General features: G+C 41.7%; 1 pseudogene; it reads left to right on the forward strand.

Annotated features, from left to right (window-relative positions):
* LOC123482433 lies at nt 1–25927 on the forward strand (annotated as a pseudogene).
* Nucleotides 25928–26294: the final 367 nt, after the last annotated feature.

Raw genomic sequence — 26294 nt, forward strand, 5'->3', positions numbered from 1 at the left:
ATGGACTCGGTGCGGATCCTGCTCTACTCTCTCATCTTCCCTGCTCAGTGTCTTTGGCAACCTTCTGATCATTGTGGTCCTGACAGTCAACAAGCGCATGCGCACGGTCACCAACTCCTTCCTGCTGTCGCTGGCGGTCAGTGACCTGATGATGGCCGTCTTCTGCATGCCCTTCACGCTCATCCCCAACATGCTGCAGGACTTCATCTTCGAGCCGCCATGTGTAAACGGGTCACCTACTTCATGGGTAAGATTGTGGCCGCGTTCCAGACCGTCTGCAAAGCAGTCGCACTGCACACATTTCCCAATGATTGAATACCATGTAATCTACATTGCAGTCGAGCATCAGATTACAATATCATATTGGTGTAGGTACTGACATAGGCAACACTTATGCTAGGCATTATGAGATTTGGTGCATGACAGCTTTGTAGACAGGCTGGATGTTACTGGTCTGGAACTGTCACATAGATCTGAAAGCAATGCATTACATAATTTCAGTATTCTTACTAGATATCAGAGCATCATAATTAGGACCTGGAGTCAAAAATCATTAAACAGTGGTTTGAGAGGTCTCTTCCTAGTGACATCCTGTTTTGGAGTCGTAACAATAGCCAAAGGGGAGTGAACTGTAGCTCATTTATGCTGAGGTCAGGGCGGACACAACTCATCATGCCACAGCCAGTTGGACTGTCATACGTCTGCAGGAGTGTGACTTACTGATGTGCTGGCCCTTCATCAGGCTGGGCCCCTCATCCCAAACACCCCTCCCCAATGCGTGTGTATGGAGAGAGAGAGAGAGAGAGAGAGAGAGAGAGAGAGAGAGAGAGAGAGAGAGAGAGAGAGAGAGAGAGAGAGAGAGAGAGAGAGAGAGAGAGAGAGAGAGAGAGAGAGAGAGAGAGAGAGAGAGAGAGAGAGAGAGTTTTAAGTTTCACATTTTATTTGTCGTATATACTGGATACACAGCAGTGGTGATTTTAGCATGTCAATCTTGGTGGGGAAAAAAATAAAATAAGTGGGATGCATGCCAGCAAAGCCACTACACAACACTAAACAATACATTCATTGCACTATAACGGTGACAAACGGTGCCCACAAACTGTTAGGGCCTACATAAAGCTGTCCCAACATCTTACCACTGCTACACCTGGCTATCAGCGGAGCCTTGTCTGGCAGCGAAACAGTTAATTCAGCCTCATTTACTGCCTTTAAAAAAACATAGCTGAGATGGCTGACTTGCTTAAACAAATGTGGTTTCTAATGACAATTGAGATGTACAAACTATGGCATAAGGGGACGACAAATGGATAAGAGGCAATCTGTAATTTTTACTGCCGTCATGACTCGTGACCGCCAGTGTGGCGATAATATGGTCACCGTAACAGCCCAAATCAGAAGTTTACACATAGGCTGTCAATTAGGTTGGTCACGTCATGTGAAACTGCATATCTATCTTCTCTATTTGTGTTATCTCTCTTGTGATCTGATTACCTATAATTGATATCATGCTGTCAGCAACATCACTCTGAAGCAGACAAGAAAAAGCCATGGGCGAAAGTTTCATCAGCCAAAAGCAATCAATGCACAGGGCCATTATGACTTTCTTTCTTCAGACATTGATTTTGTGCCTAGGCACAGCCAATTCGGCCATTAATGCCTGCACAAAAAGAGACATACCATCAGTCCCAATGACTGGCTAAAGGTAGATGATGTACACTATATAGATTTCCTGTATATATTGATAAAGTGTGTCGTTAACCTTTTGATGCATAAGTTCTAAATATGAATAACGGCCCTTACAATGTGAGTTATTTTTGCACGCGATACCAGAATTCTATGTTGCATTTTGCCATTATTCTCTGCACCCCTCACTGCATCAAGACCGCATCTTGTGCTTCATATTAGGCATTATAAAACTGACATTTTTAACTGCTCAATCTCTTATCCTTTCTGCCTATGGTAGTAGCAGTGAGTATCTATAATATTATTGATAATTCTGTCATTATCATCTATATTACATGTGTTATTACAGTGAGGGAAAAAAGTATTTGATCCCATGCTGATTTTGTAGGTTTGCCCACTGACAAAGAAATGATCAGTCTATAATTTTAATGGTAGGTTTATTTGAACAGTGAGAGACAGAATAACAACAACAAAAATCCAGAAAAACGCATGTCAAAAATTTTATAAATTGATTTGCATTTTAATGAGGGAAATAAGTATTTGACCCCCTCTCAATCAGAATGATTTCTGGCTCCCTTGTGTCTTTTATACAGGTAACGAGCTGAGATTAGGAGCACACTCTTAAAGGGAGTACTCCTAATCTCAGTTTGTTACCTGTATAAAAGAGACCTGTCCACAGAAGCAATCAATCAATCAGATTCACCATGGCCAAGACCAAAGAGCTCTCCAAGGATGTCAGGTACAAGATTGTAGACCTACACAAGGCTGGAATGGGCTACAAGACCATCTCCAAGCAGCTTGGTGAGAAGGTGACAACAGTTGGTGCGATTATTCGCAAATGGAAGAAACACAAAATAACTGTCAATCTCCCTGGGCCTGGGGCTCCATGCAAGATCTCACCTCGTGGAGTTGCAATAATCATGAGAACGGTGAGGAATCAGCCCAGAACTACAAGGGAGGATCTTGTCAATGATCTCAAGGCAGCTGGGACCATAGTCACCAAGAAAACAATTGGTAACACACTACGCCGTGAAGGACTGAAATCCTGCAGCGCCCGCAGGTCCCCTGCTCATGAAAGGCACATATACAGGGCCGTCTGAGTTTGCCAATGAACATCTGAATGATTCAGAGGAGAACTGGGTGAAAGTGTTGTGGTCAGATGAGACCAAAATGGAGCTCTTTGGCATCAACTCAACTCGCCGTGTTTGGAGGGGAGGAGGAATGCTGCCTATGACCCCAAGAACACCATCCCCACCGTCAAACATGGAGGTGGAAACATTGCTTTTGGGGGTGTTTTTTCTGCTAAGGGGACAGGACAACTTCACCGCATCAAAGGGACGATGAACGGGGCCATGTACCGTCAAATCTTGGGTGAGAACCTCCTTCCCCTCAGCCAGGGCATTGAAAATGGGTCGTGGATGGGTATTCCAGCATGACAATGACCCAAAACACACGGCCAAGGCAACAAAGGAGTGGCTCAAGAAGAAGCACATTAAGGTCCTGGAGTGGCCTAGCCAGTCTCCAGACCTTAATCGCATAGAAATTCTGTGGAGGGAGCTGAAGGTTCGAGTTGCCAAACGTCAGCCTCGAAACCGTAATGACTTGGAGAAGATCTGCAAAGAGGAGTGGAACAAAATCCCTCCTGAGATGTGTGCAAACCTGGTGGCCAACTACAAGAAACGTCTGACCTCTGTGATTGCCAACAAGGGTTTTTCCACCAAGTACTAAGTCATGTTTTGCAGAGGGGTCAAATACTTATTTCCCTCATTAAAATGCAAGTCAATTTATAACATTTTTGACATGCATTTTTCTGGATTTTGTTGTTGTTATTCTGTCTCTCACTGTTCAAATAAACCTACCATTAAAATTATAGACTGATCATGTCTTTGTCAGTGGGCAAACGTACAAAATCAGCAGGGGATCAAATACTTTTTTCCCTCACTGTATCTGAAAGAGGCTTTGGTATTAGCCTGTCTGAGTGGCTGCTCATGTGAGACGGGCGGGACACCTGAGTTGCTAAGTCCTGTGTGTTTGATGCAATAGTGGCGAACAAACAAAGTGAGAGCGGGGTATGAGCATATATTACATATTCCAAGAATGGCTAAGGGAAACACTGGCATCCTAAATATTTTTTGTTAATTTTGTAAATTAATTTAATTTATTCTCCCCTGGAAAAACTAGGCTACAGCGATGGCTACATTTTATCATCATGTCAACGAATTATCACCACTGGACATGTAGCCTACAAATGCCTGCCTCGTCGCCAAGCGAAGAAGATATTTCGCAATCCTCAAATGCAGTGAGTATTATGGTTTGGATAGATTTTAGCCTGGTCGGGACAGAGGAGAGTGAGAACAGGGTGGCTCAAGTCATGTGAGCAACAAAGTGAGGTAGTTTGTGTGGATTATCAGATTGAATGGTGTGTGCGTGTAATCAGCTATACAGTGCATTCGGAGAGTATTCAGACCCCTTCACTTTTTCCACATGATGTTACGTTACAGCCTTATTCTAAAATTGATTAAATAGTTTTTTTCCCTCATCAATCTACACACAAAACCCAATAATGACAAAGCAAAAACAGTTTTTTTCAGGTCTCTCCAGAGATGTTTGATCGGGTTCAAGTCCGGGCTCTGGCTGGGACATTCAGAGACTTGTCCCGAAGCCACTCCTGCTTTGTCTTGGCTGTGTGCTTAGGGTCGTTGTCCTGTAGGAAGGTGAACCTTCGCCCCAGTCTGAGGCCCTGAGCGCTCTGGAGAAGGTTTTCAACAAGTATCTTTCCCTCGATCCTGGCTAGTGTCCCAGTCCCTGCTGCTGAAAAACATCCCCCCAGCATGATGCTGCTACCACCATGCTTCACCGTAGGGATGGTACTAGGTTTCCTCCAGATGTGACGCTTAGCATTCAGGCCAAAGAGTTCAATCTTGGTTTCGTCAGACCAGAGAATCTTGTTTCTCATGGTCTGAGAGTCTTTAGGTGCCTTTTGGCAAACTCCAAGCGGGCTGTCATGTACCTTTTACTGAGTAGTGGCTTCCGTCTGGCCACTCTACCAAGTTTGGTGGTTCCAAACTTCTTCCATTTAAAAATGATGGAGGCCACTGTGTTCTTGGGGTCCTTCAATGCTGCAGAATGTTTTTTGTACCCTTGCCCATATCTGTGCCACAATGCAATCCTGTCTCTGAGCTCTACAGACAATTCCTTCGACCTCATGGCTTAGTTTTTGCTCTGACATGCACTGTCAACATGTGTGTGCCTTTCCAAATCATGTCCAATCAATTGAATTTACATCAGGTGGACTCCAATCAAGTTGTAGAAACATCTCAAGGATGATCAATGGAAACAGGACGCACCTCAATTTCGAGTCTCATAGCAAAGGGTCTGAATACTTATGTAAATAAGGTTCTCTGGTATTGTGTGTAGATTGATGAGGAAAACATTAAATTTAATCAATTTTAGAATAAGGCTGCAACGTAACAAAATGTGGAAAATGTCAAGGGATCTGAATACTTTCCGAATGCACTGTATTATGTGCAGAGACCGTGGCATGAGTGAGGCGAGGTTGTAGATATAATGAGTTATCATAAAATATGGAGCTAGACAGGATTATCTAGGTTTATACAGTGGGGGGAAAAAGTATTTAGTCAGCCACCAATTGTGCATGTTCTCCCACTTAAAAAGATGAGAGAGGCCTGTAATTTTCATCATAGGTACACGTCAACTATGACAGACAAATTGAGAAATGTTTTTCCAGAAAATCACATTGCATGATTTTTAATGAATTTATTAGCAAATTATGGTGGAAAATAAGTATTTGGTCACCTACAAACAAGCAAGATTTCTGGCTCTCACAGACCTGTAACTTCTTCTTTAAGAGGCTCCTCTGTCCTTCACTCCTTACCTGTATTAATGGCACCTGTTTGAACTTGTTATCAGTATAAAAGACACCTGTCCACAACCTCAAACAGTCACACTCCAAACTCCACTATGGCCAAGACCAAAGAGCTGTCAAAGGACACCAGAAACAAAATTGTAGACCTGCACCAGGCTGGGAAGACTGAATCTGCAATAGGTAAGCAGCTTGGTTTGAAGAAATCAACTGCGGGAGCAATTATTAGGAAAATGGAAGAATACAAGACCACTGATAATCTCCCTCGATCTGGGGCTCCACGCAAGATCTCACCCCGTGGGGTCAAAATGATCACAAGAACGGTGAGCAAAAATCCCAGAACCACACGGGGGGACCTAGTGAATGGCCTGCAGAGAGCTGGGACCAGAAGTAACAAACCCTACCATCAGTAACACACTACGCCGCCAGGGACCCAAATCCTGCAGTGCCAGATGTGTCCCCTGCTTAAGCCAGTACATGTCCAGGCCCGTCTGAAGTTTGCTAGAGGCATTTGGATGATCCAGAAGAGGATTGGGGAGAATGTCATATGAAGTCAGATGAAACCAAAATATAACTTTTTGGTAAAAACTCAACTAGTCGTGTTTGGAGGACAAAGAATGCTGAGTTGCATCCAAAGAACACCATACCTACTGTGAAGCATGGGGGTAGAAACATCATTGCTTTGGGGCTGTTTACTTTTTCTGCAAAGGGACCAGGATGACTGATCCGTGTAAAGGAAAGAATGAATGGGGCCATGTTCGTGAGATTTTGAGTGAAAACCTCCTTCCATCAGCAAGGGCATTGAAAGATGAAACGTGGCTGGGTCTTTCAGCATGACAATGATCCCAAACACACCGCCCGGAAACCTTGAAGGAGTGGCCGTGAAGGCATTTTCAAGGTCCTGGAGTGGCCCTAGCCAGTCTCCAGATCTCAACCCCATAGAAAATCTTTGGAGGGGAGTTGAAAGTCCGTGTTGCCCAGCGAAAGCCCCAAAACATCACTGCTCTAGAGGAGATCTGCATGGGAGGAATGGTCCAAAAATACCAGCAACAGTGTGTAATGTGAAAACCTTGTAGAAGACTTACAGAAAACGTTTGACCTGTGTCATTGCCAACAAAGGGTATATAACAAAGTATTGAGAAACTTTGTTATTGACTAAAATACTTATTTTCCACCATAATTTGCAAATAAATTCATTAAAACATTTTTTTCTCATTTTGTCTGTCATAGTTGACGTGTACCTATGATGAAAAATTACAGGCCTCTCATCTTTTTAAGTGGGAGAACTTGCACAATTGGTGGCTGACTAAATACTTTTTTTCCCCACTGTACTTTGGCGTCATCTACTGGCTGAATGTTATGTGGGTGGACCAGTTATCGATCTCCTTCCAAAACTTGGTGACGTTTGTATAAACTTTAAGTATTACCAACTGCAAACCCAACCCCCCTAAAATGGTTTCACTCGAATCTGGCAACCCTGTTTAGCTTTCGCACACCGGCTATGCTTGTATTTGAGGTGATAATCTCTGAGGTGAAAACATTTTATTTGCTTTGTGATTTTTTCAAAAACTGTAAACGACTTGTCAAGTCATGTGCCCCGGTTCTTATATACACTGTATCAAGCACATCGAAGATTTGTAATATCCTGAAAAGTGGCCAAACTAAGTTGATCTTATTCGGGCAATGGGCACAGCCATCTTTGACTTTCACTTTGTTTATTTGCATCTTATAGTCAATGGGATTAGGGAGTTTTCGCTTGTCAAACATAAACAAACATGGCTGCAATCATAAAGATTTTAGCCACTGTTAGCTTAGCTGACACGTACCTCTATAATATTAAATTTCTCCCTTGTGCTCACCAGAGATGTGGTACATTGTAAACACAATGTCGCTCTGGATAAGAGCATCTGCTAAATCACTAAAATGTAAAAGGTTAAAGGTCCAATGCAGCCATTTTTATCAAATCATTTCTCGGTAAAATGAAGAAGTATCTTACTGTAATTGTTCCCAATTAAAATGGGCGAAAATTTACAAAAATAGCTTCTTAGCAAAGAGCAGTTTCTCAAGAAATAATTTCGCTAGGACTGTCTGGGAGTGGTCTGAGTGGTGAGGGGAAAACGGAATGCCATGGCTGCGAATACAGAGTTACTGCCACCTCCCACCCCTCCGGAAACCTTTTAATCAAAGCTAAGGATCCGGATCACGTTCTGCGCATGTTTTATTTTACATACACACGTAGCTGCTGCTCACACTACCCATCTCTTATGTTTCTCTCTTTACTCCCCCTTTTCTGTAGCCTATGTCTGTCTCATATTCCTGAAGAGCGAATAAAAAATAACCTTCTCTGTCTGTTGTAATGGATATTGCAGTTGCACAAGCAGGACACAGTCCCTAAACGCATCGACAAGAAAAACAATCACTGTTTTGTGTGATGATGGAAGCAATCTTTATATTTTCTGCCATATCGAAGCCGCTTCCTTCAGCCAGAGTTCCCAAAAAAAGAACACACTACTTTGACTGTCTGTCTTCCTCCTGCTTATCCAATGTTTGGAATGATGATGAAAAAAGAACATTAAATCGCTAATTAGACTGTGTGTCTGTCTTGCTTGTGTTTGATATGCTACCTAGTGTAGAGGAGCGTTGAATTAACACATGCACAGCTAGACATCAACCACAATGAGAAAAACACAAAGACCTATCTTGCTTTGGACAGCAACCAGCCACACGGTTAAGTATTGAATTTATGAATTCGAACCAATTCAAGGCCACCCCGAAAGGGGTCCTTGCAAGAATTCTACTTTGGACTACTGAAATCCTTTGTTTTGGAGAGTTCCTTGAAGACTGTTGGTTCCAGACATGATATACAGTTGAAGTCGGGAAGTTTGCATACACCTTTAGCCAAATACATTTAAACTCAGTTGTTCACAATTCCTGACATTTAATCCTAGTAAATATTCCCTGTTTTAGGTCAGTTAGGATCACCACTTTTATTTTAAGAATGTGAAATGTCAGAATAATAGTAGAGAGAATTATTTATTTCAGCTTTTATTTCTTTCATCACATTCCCAGTGGGCCAGAAGTTTACATACACTCAATTAGTATTTGGTAGCATTGCCTTTTAAATTGTTTAACTTGGGTGAAACGTTTTTGGTAGTCTTCCACAAGCTTCCAAGATAAGTTGGGTGAATTTTGGCCCATTCCTCCTGACAGAGCTGGTGTAACTGAGTTAGGATTGTAGGCCTCCTTGCTCAAGGCAAGACCTTTTTTCAGTTGTGCCCACAAATTATCTATAGGATTGAGGTCAAGGCTTTGTGATAGGCCATCTCCAATACCTTGATTTTGTTGTCCTTAAGCCATTTTGAACCTAACTTTGGAAGAAGGCTTGGGGTCATTTTCCATTTGAAGACCCATTTGCGACCAAGCTTTAACTTTCTGACTGATCTCTTGAGATGTTGCTTCAATATAGCCACATAATTTTACTTCCTCTAATGCCATCTATTTTGTAAAGTGCACCAGTCCCTCCTGCAGCAAAAGCACCCCACACCATGATGCTGCCACCCTGTGCTTACGGTTGGGATGGTGTTCTTCGAGCTTGAAAGCCCACCCCTTTTTCCTCCAAACATAACGTTGGTCATTATGGCCAAACAGTTCTTTTTGTTTAATCAGACCAGAGGACATTTCTCTAAAAAGTACGATCTTTGTCCCCATGTGCAGTTGCAAACTGTAGTCTGGCTTTTTAATGGTGGTTTTGGAGCAGTGGCTTCTTCCTTGCTGAGCGGCCTTTCAGGTTATGTCGATATAGGACTCATTTTCCACTGTGGATATAGATATATTTGGCACCTGGTTCCTCCAGCATCTTCACAAGGTCCTTTTGCTGTTGTTCTGGGATTGATTTGCGCTTTCCGCAGACCAAAGTACGTTCATCTGTAGGAGACAGAACGCGTCTCCTTCCTGAGCGGTATGACGGCTGCATGGTCCCATGGTGTTTATACTTGCGTACTAGTTGTTTGTACAGATGAACGTGGTATTTGCCTTCAGGCATTTGGAAATTGCTCCCAAGGATGAACCAGACTTGTGGAGGTCTGCGGACAATTTCTCTGAGGTCTTGGCTGATTTCTTTGATTTCGCATGATGTCAAGCAAAGAGGCACTGAGTTTGAAGGTAGACTGGAAATACATCCACAGGTACACCTCCAATTGATTCAAATGATGTCAATTAGCCTATCAGAAGCTTCTAAAGCCATGACATCATTTTCTGGAATATTCCAAGCTGTTTAAAGGCACAGTCAACTTAGTGTATGTAAACGTCTGACCCACTGGAATTGTGATACAGTGAATTATACGTGAAATAATCTGTCTGCAAACAATTGTTAGAAAAATTACTTTTGTCATGCACAAAGTAGATGTCCTAACCGACTTGCCAAAACTATAGTTTGTTAACAAGAAATTTGTGGAGTGGTTGAAAAATGAGTTTTAATGACTCCAACCTAAGTGTATGTAAACTTCCGACTTCAACTGTACGTAAGAGTATCCATCTCGGTCTCACCTATCTTTACCCTGATTTGAATGTGAGCGTGTAATCTGTATCTGCTGCTTTATTATTACTATCTACACTGAACAAAAATATAAACACAACATATAAAGTGTTTCATGAGCTGAAATAAAAGATCCCAGAAATGTTCCAAATGCACAAAAAGCTTATTTATCTAAAACGTTGTGCACAAATTCATTTACATCTCTGTTAGTGAGTATTTCTCCTTTGCCAAGATAATCCATCCACCTGACAGGTGTGGCATATCAAGAAGCTGATTAAAGCGCGTGATCATTACACAGGTGCACCTTGTGCTGGAGACAATAAAAGGCCACTCTAAAATGTGCAGTATTGTCACGCAACACAATGCCACAGATGTCTAACGTTTTGCGGGAGGATGCAATTTGCATGCTGACTGCAGGAATGTCCGCCAGAGCTGTTGGTAGAGAATGTTATGTTAATGTCTCTACCATAAGCCTGCTCCAACATCATTTTAGAGAATTTGGCAGTACGTCCATCCGGCCTCACAACCGCAGACCATGTGTATGGTGTCGTGTGGTCAAGCGGTTTGCTGATGTCAACATTGTGCAGTGGGGTTATGTTATGGGCAGGCATAAACTACGGACAACGAACACAATTGCATTTTATTTTATGAAAAATACCTCAACGAGATTCTGAGGCCCATTGTGAGTCAATTTTTTAAAAAGGTATCTGCAACCAACAGATGCATATCTGTATTCCCAGTCATGTGAAAGCCATAGATTAGGGCCTAATGCATTTTTTTCAATTGACTGATTTCCTCATATGAACGTTAACTTAGTAAAATCGTTGAAGTTGTTGCATGTTTCGTTAATATTTTTATTCAGTATATATTTATCCTATAATCTCTGCCTGTTTCCGTTCTGAAATATGAAGAATAACTGTTTGTTTGATTTTAGGCCCTCTAATCCCCATTCCCTGTTTATGACTTTGATTCTGTAGCCTATCATATTAGTTCATAATTTTGCCTAAATCTTCATTAATCATTCATCCTGTAAACTCGTTACTTTACCCTGGTTATTTCTAAATAAATATTTTGTTTTATAAAATATCTACTGTCTCGAAGAATGCCTTGCCTTGTCATTTTAAGAACTTAATTGCCTTCAGAATAATACGTTAACCGTAGTTATAATTGTAACTATTTTATAGTTTCTTGCTGACTTAGAGCAAGTGGTGCCCCGTTAATAATTTTATATTAATAAGTGTACACACTTGCTTAGATTTTGGTGGCCCGCCTCCTGAGTTGCTGCTGTGATCTCCCGCCTCCTAAAAAGCTGCTGTATGCGTGACTGTACTCTCCTCACTATCCCCTGTAATTCATAGGCCATTGCAATTCTATTGCATTAGAATGGCAAGCTCTGGATTTGGGCATAATATATTATTTTGATAATTGAAACAATAGTGGACGTGAATACAATCATTAAGATCAAGGCGTGCTTGAAGTTGATGTTTTAATTATGTTTATTGAGCCTTCTTTTTCTGCTAACTATGGTGTTTTCTGCATCAAAGAGTTGGTTGAGTGTTTAATGTTACCACCCAAAAATGTGCATGAATGTAATCCTCATAACTAGTGGCTATATTTCTCCTAAAACTTCATACTTTGTTTTATTTTAGGATTATTAGAATAATCGCTTGCATATATCCTTAGTTTAGCCCAGTTGAATATATCCCCTCCTCCCTGATTAGGTGTCCAGTCGGCCGTCATGCATGATTCATACTCTAGTCCTTAATCCGTTCCACAATTCCGATTCCGACCCAAGTAAACCGTGCGCAAATGCAACGTAATTCCCTTTTTATGCAGTTTTCTCTCTATGCGTATTCTGCTGTTGAACTTCAGCATGAGAATAGCATGATATTCAGCCGCTATTCATTTGGGGTGGAGATCGAATAAATGAAGGCGTGGCGGAGGTGTGTCTACAGATACGCCCTATTCTAGCCTTGACTTAATTTCATCATAATTTCACCACATTTACACGTGAGGAAACCATGAATAAGGTCAAGCGAACATGTTAGTTCCATGCCATTGTTATGAACGTTCTCAAGCCGCCCTCTATCGGTGGCGCCATAGTTGTGCCCTAAAGTCGTAATAATCCCAGTCATTCTGGACGAAGGCTAATGAATGATTAATCTAAATTACACTATAGTGCCTGGAAATATGATGACATTGCTAAAGTAGTCAAATGTTTAATAGGAAATAACTTTACCAGCATTATCATGTCGTCAAATTGATCCCTAGTGGTCTGAATATTGACTTTGATCTCAGGCCCTTCTAATGACCAATTATATTTTCTGTGAACAGGTTTTGTAAATGAATGTATTCTTTCTACAGCTGATCAGCGTACACCCAATATGTTCCCCCTGTTGATGATACTTATTATGCATTATGGTTGAACCAAAAGATGACATGTAACAAAAACATTTAATTAAATTGGAAATATTTGAATATATCATTCTGATCAACCTAGCAATTATGACACACCCCTCACTATTGTCATTGGTTGCACTAATTGCACTGTTTGTCTACATAACCTGGTTCAAGCATTCATGACATTACCCTGAAGAAGGCACAGTGATGCCGCAACGTTGGTGGAATTTTAGACAATAAATTACTGGGAGGTTATACATATGGAGTGTGCGACTCTCTTTGTTTTTATAGATCAAATGTACTTTAGACAGATGGCAATGTTGTCATTAGCTGGCAAAGTTAGTCAAAAATAGCTAGCAATGCTAACGGTAGCAAGCTAAACTCCAATGTCCTCCCCTCAATCTTAGCTAACTAGCTAACGTTATACTGCATCTAATGTCAATCTGGCGACATCAAAATGATGACAAAAGGTTTTCCTACATATTCTTTGCCTCCTTTTGAATGGCATTGTATTTCCAAGCCACTGTAATGCACTTTTGATGAAATCTTCATCAATGCTCATTGACGATGCATTGAGTAGAATGCTCAGTTGGGCATCAGTCCAAAACGAACATTCAAAACAATATTGTGACGAAACATGCAACCCATGAATTGATAAGAGCTAGGTAAATTAGTCATCTGTTTGGATAAGGGAATTGTAACTATAAATCACACATGTTTTAGATATATTTGACCTTATAATTGCTGGAGACAAATGTGAAACCAGACATGACAGCAAACTGAAGCATATCAACTGTGCGGCCTTTTAACTTGCAGAGATGGGCACTCTTGAATGTCTTAATTATAGGCGGTTGACAAAATTCTAACTAAAAGGTACACCGTATTTAAAGGGATGGCTTAAGATAAATGTACTGAAAACCCTATTGAAAGAAAACTCAGCAAGAAAAACTGTTGGCCAGCAAGTGGGAGGGTTTTCAGCGGTTGAATGCAATTTATTCAGAGCGCGCAAGGTAGCCACACTTGCAGAACGCAAATACTGAGAAGTGTGTAGGAAAGGTGTGTGTAGGAAAGGCGCAAGTTCCTAAGTCTGAATCGGTCCCATTGTGAATAAGCCTGCTTCTGGTACAGAGTTTTTGAAATTTCCTTGCTTTGATTTCAACTAATTTGGGCCGTAACTCAGTTGCCATCCGGACTGAGGTTCAATTGTGTAAATGCATGGTCGGGTAGAGATAGCTGGGTCATAATAGCGCATTTCTACCGACAAATTGTGTGAATGGTCATGTAGAAAAACACTGGGTCATAATTGCCTAATATAGAGCTTTCCAACAGAAAAACAGGTTATTGTTTTGAGTTGTATGCCAAGCTTTAACCAGTAACCTATCAGCCAATGGTAGACTACAATTATTTCGGGGAAAAAGTGTCAATTTGCAAGCAACTTACGATTTCGTTCTGCTTAGCACGTGTTCTAATTAGACCTGTGTCTAAGAGCTGATTTCAATAATATCAACTCATAATTCTTGGTTTATGAGCCGCCTAAAACCCTCTTTGTGAAATTCCTCTCCTGGCACCTCCCCAAGGTGCTGAAAATTGCGTTTGACTTGATATAACTGCAGAAGTTATTAAAACTGATGGTGTTCATGCACTAAGCCGACACGTTTGAACTTTTCAATTTTCTTTCGAGTTGTTAAAAGAGCGAGATGGTAAGAGCTCAAACGCTCTTCTCTCCCCGTCTCAGCCACTGACCTCCTACCAGAGTGTAGGCACATTACATTTTCCTTGTGACGTGTTTTAAGGTTTTAGCATACACTCTTAGAATTGGTGGTGACTCGAGGAACCCTGGAGATCCTCACGGAACCATTGCCAATCAATTGTTCATATTCGTTTAGATGAGAGGTTCTTGGAGGAACCTTTAATGTTTCAATGTAGCAAAAGGACCCTGGAGGAACCCTGTACTGGAGGCTTGTCTTAGTAGCGGCGTGGCTTTCAGATATATATTTTTTAATCCTCCTTTGGGAGTGAATGTCATTCCTGTTCTGTTGTATTGTCATCACATGTAAGGATGAGCACAGACATTTGTAGCGTCAATGAGGATTACAGAGGTGTATGAGTTCCTCAAGAACCTATGCAAATCACAAAGTTGGAATAGTTAGCACTTTATTACTATATGTAATCATCAATGTTAATATTATTAAAATTATATTAGAATATGCATAAATATTCAGTGTACAAACTTAACATGATGAACAGGAATGACATTTACTCTAACGGGTGGCCAAAAATAACTATCTGAAAGCCAAGCCTCCAATAAGCCAAGCCTCCAATAAGCCATGCCTCCAATATTCTGATAGGCTGCCACCTCTACAATATATTATTAAAAAGGTTCAAAATTGAAGCCCTCCCATCTCAAAAAGGTTCCGGTTTGAACTTCTACACAGGGGTTCCTCGAAGACCCCTTTACACAGGGGTTCCCAGAGGAACCTTTTTGAACCGGAAAGTGTGGGACTTTTTAGAACCCAAAAAGGTTACTTCTAAGAGTGTAGAAGTTTCTCATCCCTGATCCGTTTTATGTGTGCAAGTTTTATAAGCTTTGGATTTGTCTTGCTATAACGAACAAAATCGTCACTTTGGTATTCACATTTTGTCTAAGTTTAAATGTTGTGATTCACATTTTAAGCTGAATAGACTGTGTCTGGTAATTAACCATTTGTGGTCAAATTTGCCATTCGTGGTTTGATTTGTCCCTTGTGGTGTGATATTACTGATAACAATGTTTAAGTTCTCCTTGCTAAGTGGAACAGGTTGAGAGCTTCAAGTTCCTTGGTGTCCACATCACCAACAAACTATCATGGTCCAAACACACCAAGACAGTCGTGAAGAGGGCACGACAAAGCCTATTCCACCTCAGGAGACTGAAAAGATTTGGCATGGGTTCTCAGATCCTCAAAAAATTCTACAGCTGCACCATCGAGAGCATCCTGACTGGTTGCATCACCGCCTGGTATGGCAACTGCTCGGCCTCCGACCGCAAGGCACGACAGAGGGTAGTGCGTACGGCCCAGTACATCACTGGGGCCAAGCTTTCTGCCATCCAGGACCTCTATACCAGGCGGTGTCAGAGGAAGGCCCTCAAAATTGCCAAAGACTCCAGCCACCCTAGTCATAGACTGTTCTCTCTGCTATTGCACGGCAAGCAGTACTGGAGCGCCATTCTAGGTCCAAAAGGCTTCTTAACAGCTTCTACCTCCAAGCCATAAGACTCCTGAACAGCTAATCATGGCTACCCGGACTATTTGCATTGCTCTGTCTATTATCTATGCATAGTCACTTTAACTCTACCCACATGTACATATTAACTCAATTACCTCGACTAACCGGTGCCCCCGCACATTGACTCTGTACCGGTACCCCCTGTATATTGCCTCCCTACTATTATTTTATTTTACTGCTGCTCTTTAATTATTTGCTATTTTTATTTTTTACATATCTATTTTTTACTTTTTCTTAAAACTGCATTGTTGGTTAAGGGCTTGTAAGTAAGCATTTCACTGTTGTACTCGGCAAATACAATTTGATTTGATTTCATGATTTGATAAGTGAATGAAATATTCCCTCGCTGAGAGTACAGCAGACTTTGAGTCATAATTTTTTGGTGGACCCTTGAATTAGGTGATAACCTATGTCTTTTGGTACCCTTCACTTTGAATTAGGTGTACAATTTTGTTTTACCCAGGTAATATTCAGTGTCTTCTGGTATTGCTAATGGTTTTCTGCTAGTAAATGAGGCTGCTCAACCTCCATTGCCCATACTAGTGTAACTTCACCTTGAGCCATCTCTTTGCTTTTGATACGTTAGGTGACAACCTATAACTATTGTGTCTGAAAGTGCCCCTGCTCTTTGAGTTAGACGTACTGTTTTTGTTGCGTGACGACATTAGCATCGCTAGTGATCAAAGCCTATGCATGACAGGGTACACAACCTCCACTCGTTCACAACCAAATTACCTCCTGGAGGTGAGGGGGGGAAATGGAAGAGGAACCTCTTTCCCTGTCATGCACCCGGTCATCAAAGCTCACCTGGTTAATAACCCTGTCTCTTTCTTTTCCCAGTCTGTATGTGTACACTTTTACTAAACACGAATCTCTACGCATACCATATCAGTATGTCTTTGTTATTAACAAACATTGATCTCATTTCCCTTTTTGATTTCAGCCATCTAACTGATTGAAACTCACTTAAAGTGATTTCTTACAGCCACCCAATATAGTGATGGCAGCGTATGAATGACGCGACAATGGACCTCAGGATCTCGTCATGGTATCTCTATGCGCAAACTCACAGTTTCATCAGCTGTCCGGGTGTCTGGTCTCAGACCATCGCATAGGTAAAGAAGCCGGATGTGGAGGTCCTGGGCTGGCGTGATTACACCTGGTCTGCGGTTGTGAGGCCAATTGGATGTACTGCCAAATTCTCTAAAATGACATAGAAGGCTTATTGTAGAGAAATGGACATTCAATTCTCTGGCAACAGCTCTGTTGGACATTCCTGAAGTCAGCATGCCAATTGCACGCTCCCCTCAAAACTTGAGGCATCTGTGGCATTGTGTTGTGTGACAAAACAGCACATTTTAGAGTGGCCTTTAATTGTCCCCAGGAAAAGGTGCACCTGTGTTATGACCATGCTGTTGAATCAGCTCTTGATATGCCACAACTGTCAGGTGGATGGATTATCTTGGCAAATGAGAAATGCTCATTAACAGGGATGTAAACACATTTGTGCGCAAAATTTGAGAGAAATAAGGGATCTTTTATTTCAGCTCATGAAACATTGGACCAACACTTTACATGTTGCGATTGTACAGTATTTATGTTCAGTGTATTTAAGGTCCCGTTTGGGGATGTTCTAATTAGTTCACTTTTGGGTAACTCAAGGGGAAGCTTTATCTGTGCCTGGTAGACCCCACCTGTGCTTTATTGGTTGAGACAGGTTTTGCCTAATGAGAGACTTTTTCTTTTGAATGCTGACATTTTGAATTCAGAACTTGTGTATATATATATAACACCTACTCATTCAAGGGTTTTTCTTTATTTTTTACTATTTTCTACATTGTAGCATAATAGTGAAGTTATCAAAACTATGAAATAACACATTTGGAATCATGTAGTAAACAAAAAAGTGTTAAACAAATCAAAATATATTTTATAATTCAGTTTCTTCAGAGTAGCCACCCTTTGCCTTGATGACAGCTTTGCACACTCTTGGCATTCTCTCAACCAGCTTAATGAGGTAGTCACATGGAATGCATTTCAATGAACAGGTGTGCCATCTTAAAAGTTAATTTGTGGAATTTCTTTCCTTCTTAATGCATTTGAGCCAATCAGTTGCGTTGTGACAAGGTAGGGGGGAGGGGGGGTATACGGAAGATAGCCCTATTTGGTAAAAGACCAAGTCCATATTATGGCAAGAACAGCTCAAATAAGCAAAGAGATATGACAGTCGTTCATTACTTTAGGACATGAAGGTCAGTCAATACAGAACATTTCAAGAACTTTGAAAGTCGCAAAAACCATCAAGCGCAATGATGAAACTGCCTCTCATGAGGACCGCCACAGGAATGTAAGACCCAAAGTTAGCTCTGCTGCAGTAGCTCTGCAAGTTAATTAGAGTTACCAGCCTCAGAAATTGCAGCCCAAATAAATGCTTCACAGAGTTCAAGTCACAGACACATCTCAACATCAACTGTTCAGAGGGGACTGTGTGAATCAAGCCTCCATGGTCAAATTGCTGCAAAGAAACTAATACTAAAGGACAGCAATACAAAGAAGAGACCTGCTTGGGCCAAGAAACACGAGCAATGGACATTAGACTGGTGGAAATGTATCCTTTGGTCTGGAGTCCAAATTTGAGATTTTTGGTTCCAACCACCTTGTCTTTGTGGGTGAATGGATGATCTCTGCATGTGTAGTTCCCACCGTAAAGCATGGAGGAGGAGGTGTTATGGTGTGGGGGTGCTTTGCTGGTGACACTGTCTGTGATGTATTTAGAATTCAAGGCACACAATTCAGCATGGCTACCACAGCATTCTGCAGCGATACGCCATCCCATCTGTTTTTCAACATGACAATGACCCAACACACCTCCAGGCTGTGTAAGGGCTATTTTACCAAGAAGGAGAGTGATGGAGTGCTGCATCAGATGACCTGGCCTCCACAATCCCCCGATCTCAACCCAATTGAGATGGTTTGGGATGAGTCGGATGGCAGAGTGAAGGAAACGCAGCCAAAAAGTGCTCAGCATATGTGGGAACTCCTTCAAGACTGTTGGAAAAGCATTCCAAGTGAAGCTGGTTGAGAGAATGCCAAGAGTGTGCAAAGCTGCCATCAAGGCAAAGGGTGGCTATTTGAAGAATCTCAAATATAAAATATATTTTGATTTGTTTAACACTTTTTTGGTTACTACCTGATTCCATATGTGTTATTTCATAGTTTTGATGTCTTCACTATTATTCTACAATGTAGAAAATAGTAAAAATAAAGAAAAACCCTTGAATGAGTAGGTGTGTCCAAACTTTTGACTGGTACTGTATATTTGTAAATATCACCGTCATCTTTGAAACACCAGTGCTGTGTAAATGAATCGAACACTCATTTGTACCTCTACCTGCCTGCCTCCTGCTGAATCTTTGTCCTTACGACTGCTAGAAGGCAGTCCTTACGACTGCTAGCTAGATGGCAAGCTAGGCACTGGTATCCTAATGTCAACACTTTTTCGGTTAATAAAAGTTGCTAAATCAACATAGCACTTATGAAACATTTAGTTTACAATGTTATTTCACTATTTTTGACACTTACATTGCACTTTTGCACATTACAAACCTTTAAAAACACGACAAATTAAGAGGCAGAAATAGCATATGGCTTCCATTTTGGCTGCAGGGAGTGAGAGGTGAGATTTCAGTTTGATGTCACCTTCTGTCTTCTTATTTTTAGCTAGCTTTACCACCACCCTGTGTTAGTATGTTTTAATAACTAAAACAATTATTGCTTTGAGTCTGAAATGGGGAATTGAATTTGAATGGTTTGAATATGAATCTTTGTCAAATCCATTAAAGAAAAAGTCAAACTGAAAAAATGTTCTCCTGTCTCCTTATTTCTCCAGGTTAGCCTACTGTCTGTAAAGGTTGTTACATTGTAACTACAAAGTAATTAAATGTCACTTAATTTTACATTAAGTTGCTTGCTCCTGGGTAAGTAAATTTTAAATATATGTATGTCCCTTGAAACAACAGAATTGGTTGTTAGAAGATTGTTACATTGTACAATGTAACTAAAAGGGTTAAACCTAATGTTCTCCTGTCTCCTAATTTCTCCTGGTTAGCCTATTGTCTCCAAAGGTAGTTACATTGTAACTATAGTACATAGTACTTATAAAGGTTATACCCTACTGGGTTTCACTTTACATTAAGTTGCTTGCTCCTGGTAGGTACATGATATCATTGAAAAGACTCAATCATGGACACTCTTACTGACACTTGTGGCTGCTTCGCGTGATGTTTTATTGTCTCTACCTTTTTGCTCTTTGTGCTGTTGGCTGTGCCCAACAATGTTTGTAACATGTTTGTGCTGCTACCGTGTTGTGCTAATGCCATGTTGTGATGCTACCGTGTTGTTCTCATGTTGTGTTGCTACCATACTGTGTTGTCATGTGTTGCTGCCATGCTGTGTTGTTGTCTTAGGTCACTCTTTATGTAGTGTTGTGGTGTCTCTCGTCATGATGTGTGTTTTGTCCTACATTTTTATTTTTAATCCCAGCCCCCATCCCCGCAGGAGGCCTTTTGGCTCTTGGTAGGACGTCATTGTAAAAAAGTATTTGTTCTTAACTGACTCGCCTAGTTAAATAAAGGTTAAATAAAAAAAATAGTTCCCAGTAAGAGATTAAAGCGATACTATTGTACTGTATGCTGATTTAAGATGTTATTTGAGCACAGAGCACATAGCTTTACAATCTTCACTTCAGAGGGGTAGAGTAGAGTTCTATTATCTTAGCATGGAGTGCACGTTGCCTATAGTGCTTAGGAAAATATACTGCCGAGTGCTCAGTATAAAGCTGGGGTTTCCAAACCTCAAGCGGGTCATATTTGCTGTTCTGTGTGTCTGTGTGTGTGTGTGTGTGTGTGTGTGTGTGCAAAAAAATAAAAAAATAAATGTTGCTTATGAAATGATTGCCTCAGTGGATGCAGCCTTCTGCTAATCAGAGAAATGTAGTGCGAAAACAAAGCATTTCTGTGATTGTGAAATAGTGTATGAGTACTAACGGTGGGTCTTGGATTGAAGTTGTGGATCTTTCTGAGGGAGGATTAGTGGATGGAATATATTAGAGGGAGTCTCAGGGTGTGGGTAATGGCTTCCGGTTTAGTGCAGGTACAGTATGCCTTTATTAATGCTATTTGTCTTCACTGCCGACTCCTTGTCTGACTGCGGACGGATTGAGCGCACTCCCTCAGTGCAGCTTCATGAATATTCATGTAGGCAAACACAGTTTGGGCTGGAGATTTTCACTAAAGGCTTTTCACTCAAGTTTGAACCAAATTGCAAGGGTGTCCTTGGGTATTATAATGCACTTTAGAGATCTAACGTTGAGCAGGAGCAGCACAACAATGGTGTGATTCCAACAGTGTGAGCCTATTTGTCTGGAATGTAATGCACTTCATGTCTTGACTTAATGATAAGGTAAAGATACTTCATCATTTGTCTTTACTTTTGTGGTGGGCTACGGGCATCTCTGTGATGTGGCAAGCCTGCTCAAATACATAGAACGTGTGTATCACTATTAGACCTGTTAATATAGTATTTGTTTTCTTTCAAATATGTTTTCCATGCTTAATTGAACTTGCCTTCCGCAATGGAGACATTGGAATTGTCCCAAAAGTGAAAACCCCGTCCATCTGGCACTCTAGACAGAAAGAAAGAAAACAAGTAGTATTTGAACCCATGTCTGACCACTGTTGATACTGTCATTGCAATCCCTCTCTTATTGTCCCCTCCCCTTCCTGCGTTTCCATAGGCTCTCCGTCAGCATCTCCACCTTCAGCCTGGTCGCCATAGCGATCGAGAGGTACAGCGCCATCTGCAACCCGCTGAAGTCGCGGGCGTGGCAGACTCGTTCCCACGCCTACCGGGTCGTCGCCGCCATCTGGGTGTTGTCGTTAGTCATCATGGTGCCCTACCCAGTGTTTAGCCACCTCAAGTCGTTCCCCAAACCCGACCGAACCACAGGACACATGTGCCGCCTGGAATGGCCAAGTGGTGGGGTGGAACAGACATGGTGAGTGAGTTTCTGACTGGAGAACTCTAGTGCAGTGGTCAGAACTGGTCCCCTAGATAGTTTCCTGACACTAATTAAGTCAGTTCTCGAGTGGTAGTTTCAAAGTAAGCAGTCATCAAAGGAGGTAACATAGATTGCCAGTCCCTTGTTCAAAAAAGTATATTGGGTTTGTTCGGTTTGTTTTTATGTCTGATTCGTTTTTAATGAATATATTTGTTTAAAAATAAATAGTTACTTTTTTTCCATTTCTGCTCAGGGAAGCAATGAAGCATTTTATGCTATTTTCATTATATTTCCACTGATATTAAATTTGCCCTAAAGTAATGTCCTCCCTCTTCCCCCTGCTAGACTGGGAACAGAATCGTCATAGCTGGACATTTAGGAGCACCACAGCAACATCTAAGGCAAAGCAATTATATTTGTAGGCGGATTAGTTTGCATTGCTTCAGGGCTAGAGAAGCAGTTTTAGAAGGTAATTCCACTCTAAAGACCAACAGTTTATTAAACACTGGTCTAAGATTAGTAATATAGCTTGAATAAAGCTCCACTGCCCAAGTATCTGCAGTTCAAGGCAAGGCTTTTCTGTAGGAAACTGTTGCTGTTAAGTTTGGGCACAGAGGACATCAATTTGCCCATTAAACAAACGGAGAGGCTGTAGAGCAGAGCAATTAAAGAAAGATTGAGATTCTCCAGGGTTCTCCCCAGCCTAATACAGCTCTCTCAGTCTCTCTCCTCCAGACTGTACTTCTTATCTTTTACACTAAATAATCTCATTAAATGGTGCTGGGGGTACGGTGTCCATATTAGGACAGCCTCAGTCTCTTATTTTCTTTCACACTACTATTCTCTCTATCTGCAAACGTCTCTGATTGTGGTCTTGTCTTGCACTGTCTGTCAAAAACCCTGCGAGAGAGAGAGAGAGAGAGAGAGAGAGAGAGAGAGAGAGAGAGAGAGAGAGAGAGAGAGAGAGAGAGAGAGAGAGAGAGAGAGAGAGAGAGAGAATTCTTATGTCCCTCTTGAGAGGTGGAGAAGTCTGTCTGAGTTCTCCAGCTAATTGTGAAATCCAGGTAGCTGCTAATCTTGCTGAGATTTGATTTCCAGGCATACCTTGAAACCGTAAGAGTCCTTTGGGGATATATCTCTTAACAGTGGCAGGCACAATCCTTTTCATTGGATTGACATTATAATGTTGAATTGATATGCAGAAAATGATCAAAGCAGCGATGACAGTAGATGTCATCAACAAGCACACAAAATATAATACGTATCATTTTTGAATTACTACAATATACTTCAGAAAATATGCTATTGAAACATAACTTGTGACCTTGGTGCTTTTGTACTTTTGGTGACCTCTTTGAGTCCGAACCTCTTGGTGTAATGGCTAAGGTGTTGGACTGACAGTCACAGGGACTATTTGAATCCATTACGGGCTACTCCCCAAATTGGCTAATGATACAGGGGTGTAATTATGATTATGCCTACTAATGGTGCCGGCCATGAAGAATCCTCAAAATGTGACCGACTGGCTCGATTCGGTCTTATGTAGCAAAATTTGAAATTGTGATTTTTACATGGATTCTCTACAATGGTATATCACACACTACAGTTGAGGATCAATGGGAAAGTAATTCTGCTTTGAAAGTTGCCAAACTAGTAACCTCACCTTTGAGAAAATGACCTTTGAATGTTTTGATACACCCACTGGAGAGCTCTACTTTGTCTACACACATTCAGCATCGTTCACAACCTCTTAAGCTATAGCCCCGACCGTAACTCAGAGCGTTGTCAGATTGTCTGTTTGTAAATTCAGAGCGTTCGCTCTCGGAGCGTCAGAGCACACACTGGACGCACTGGCCGAGGAGTAGGGTTGATCAGAGCGTTCTGTCTAACAACAGCAGTCAAGCACCCAAGCTAATGTTGGCTAGCTTGCTAGTTACTTCCAGGCACAAATGAGAGAACAGCTCACTCTGACCATTTTACTCGCCCTAGTAGAGCTGGTTAGGCTGTTTTTATGTTATTCAGAGCGTTGGTGACTGCAACTGTGCTGCTGGCAACAATTTAATTTAATCGATCTCTCGGCATGTCCAGCTCCACTCATTATCTCAGCCAATCATGGCTAGCGGGAAGGTTGCTTTCTTTTCTATGGCTAAACCAACTAGGCTTGTAATTTAACAATTGTATTCATATTTACAGATGGGATAAAAGTTTGTTATTAAGGCACATGAAAGTTCACGCCCAGAAGGCATTTCTGCCAAAAAATGCATTTTGATAAAAATGAAAAAGTTTACTTTCAAATGACTCTCCTGTGAAGTAGTGACAGGCGACATACGCCTAGTTACCTGAAACGAGTCACAAATCATGTGAAACTGAAATATTAGTGTAGCACCTGTTCCTCGCCCCCTTCCATGTTCTTCTCTGACGATAGAGGATCAGGATCAAAGACTAAACAAAAAGATTAACCGAAACCTCTAACCTCTATTCTCGCTTGTATGTCCCTCCTTCTGGTCACCTTTTGTCCACCCACCCCTGATGTGTGACCCACTATCAAACAGAGTACTGATGAAAAGCTTTGAGTATCAGAGGCTGCGTTAATGAATGAATGAGAACCTGCTGCAAAGGCTGATGGGGAGATGAAAAAGGAACCATCCAAGGAGGATGTTCAGAGGAAAACACCCACGCACCCATTAGAATTTCACACAACACAAAAATAAGGGCTATACTAATTCTCAAAGTGTGTGGAAGGAACAATAGTGGATTTGTACTTTTTTGTATACGGCCAAATTGATAGTATCCGGATTGATGAAAAGATAATTGGAAAAAATGTTAATGACCACCATTGAAATATAATTCTGTTTTCTGTTGTGACCGTAATGATCAAAGTCACTTTTTTTCATCCTGTCTGGCTTCCTGTCCCTCTCTCTCCCTCTTTCTCTACCTCTTTCTCTACCTCCATATTTCTCTCCTTTTACCTCTTTTTCTTTCTCCATCTTTCCCTCTCTCGTTCTCAGGTACATGCTGTTGCTTTTAATCTTGTTCGTCATTCCTGGGGTGGTGATGATCATTGCCTATGGACTCATCTCCAGAGAGCTGTACCGGGGGATGAAGTTTGAGCTGGACCAAAACAGAGAGAGCAGTGGTGAGACTCCTACACCACATGTATCTCCTGCCATGGATTTGATTGAACATCTCATTTGTTTGTTACAAATTGAAAGTTATATAAGTGGAAGTGAGGTTTGGGTTAGGGATTGGGGTTTTGAAATAGGGTTGTGCTGGGCAGAAGCAATGAGGGCAAGGACTGGGATTAGGGTTTTTAAAAACAGGCAACGATGAGGCTGGGGCCAGGGTAAGGGTTTTGCATTCATACAGTAACTATTTTCTTATAAGGCCTATTTGTTTGTGAATGCATGTTCCACACTGTGCAGGCTTATGTTACCAACTCTTTCATCATGCTATTATTAGTTATGTACGCAACCTACGACTTACACTCACCTACACACTTACACCCAATTTAGACACACTTACACACTTCCATGTACATTCCACAGCACTGAAGAAGGAAACACCACCGTGACCACCTGCAACAACGACACAGACGATGATGGCTGCTACATCCAGATGCCGAAGAAGCTACCATCCATGGAGCTGTCCACCTCACCACCCTATCCCGGCCCCTCCCAAACCCAGAGCGTCCGACGAGCACCCTCGTAGCAATACCTCGGAGGCTAAACTCTTGGCCAAGAAGCGTGTGATCCACATGCTCGTCGTCACTGCCGTCCTCTTCTTTGTCTGCTGGATGCCCCTGTACACGGCCAACACGTGGAAGGCTTTCCACATCAGCTCAGCCCACCGGCTCCTCTCGGGGGCACCCATCTCGTTCATCCACCTGTTGAGCTACACATCGGCGTGCGTCAACCCCATTATCTATTGTTTTATGAATACACGCTTCCGCAAGGCGTTGCTCACCACCTTCGCCCAGTGCCGCCCGCCCTGCTGTCGGCGCCGCCGGGGGAGGCGGGATGATGAGATGACAGTGACGGGGACTATGGGTCCTTCATCCATGTCCAAGTTCAGCTATACCACAGTGAGCACGCGGGACCTATGATATTTTTATATGGGGAGTACGGTGTCCATATTAGGACAGCCTCAGTCTCATCAGGACTTCTTCCTAACATGGACCCTGTATAGGGGGAACACAGGGGGCTGTAGCAGTGGGTACACAGGTAGTTGTGACCAAGGTGACCAAGGATGGCAACTGACAGAATGCTTGTGCATTTCTTTGCTTGTTCGCTCCTATATGAGTAGCTGCAGGTGTTTATGCTCTTTGTGGAATACTTTATTGACTATCAAGGCCTGTGGTCTACAGTGGGCATCATAAATATTCACCCCCTTGGATTTCTTCACATTTTATTGTGTTACATAGTGGGATTAAAATGGATTTAATTGAAAAAAAAATGTCAACGATCTACACA

The sequence above is a fragment of the Coregonus clupeaformis genome, chromosome 33, assembly GCF_020615455.1.
Source record: "Coregonus clupeaformis isolate EN_2021a chromosome 33, ASM2061545v1, whole genome shotgun sequence".
In the NCBI taxonomy this organism is placed as follows: Eukaryota; Metazoa; Chordata; class Actinopteri; order Salmoniformes; family Salmonidae; genus Coregonus; species Coregonus clupeaformis.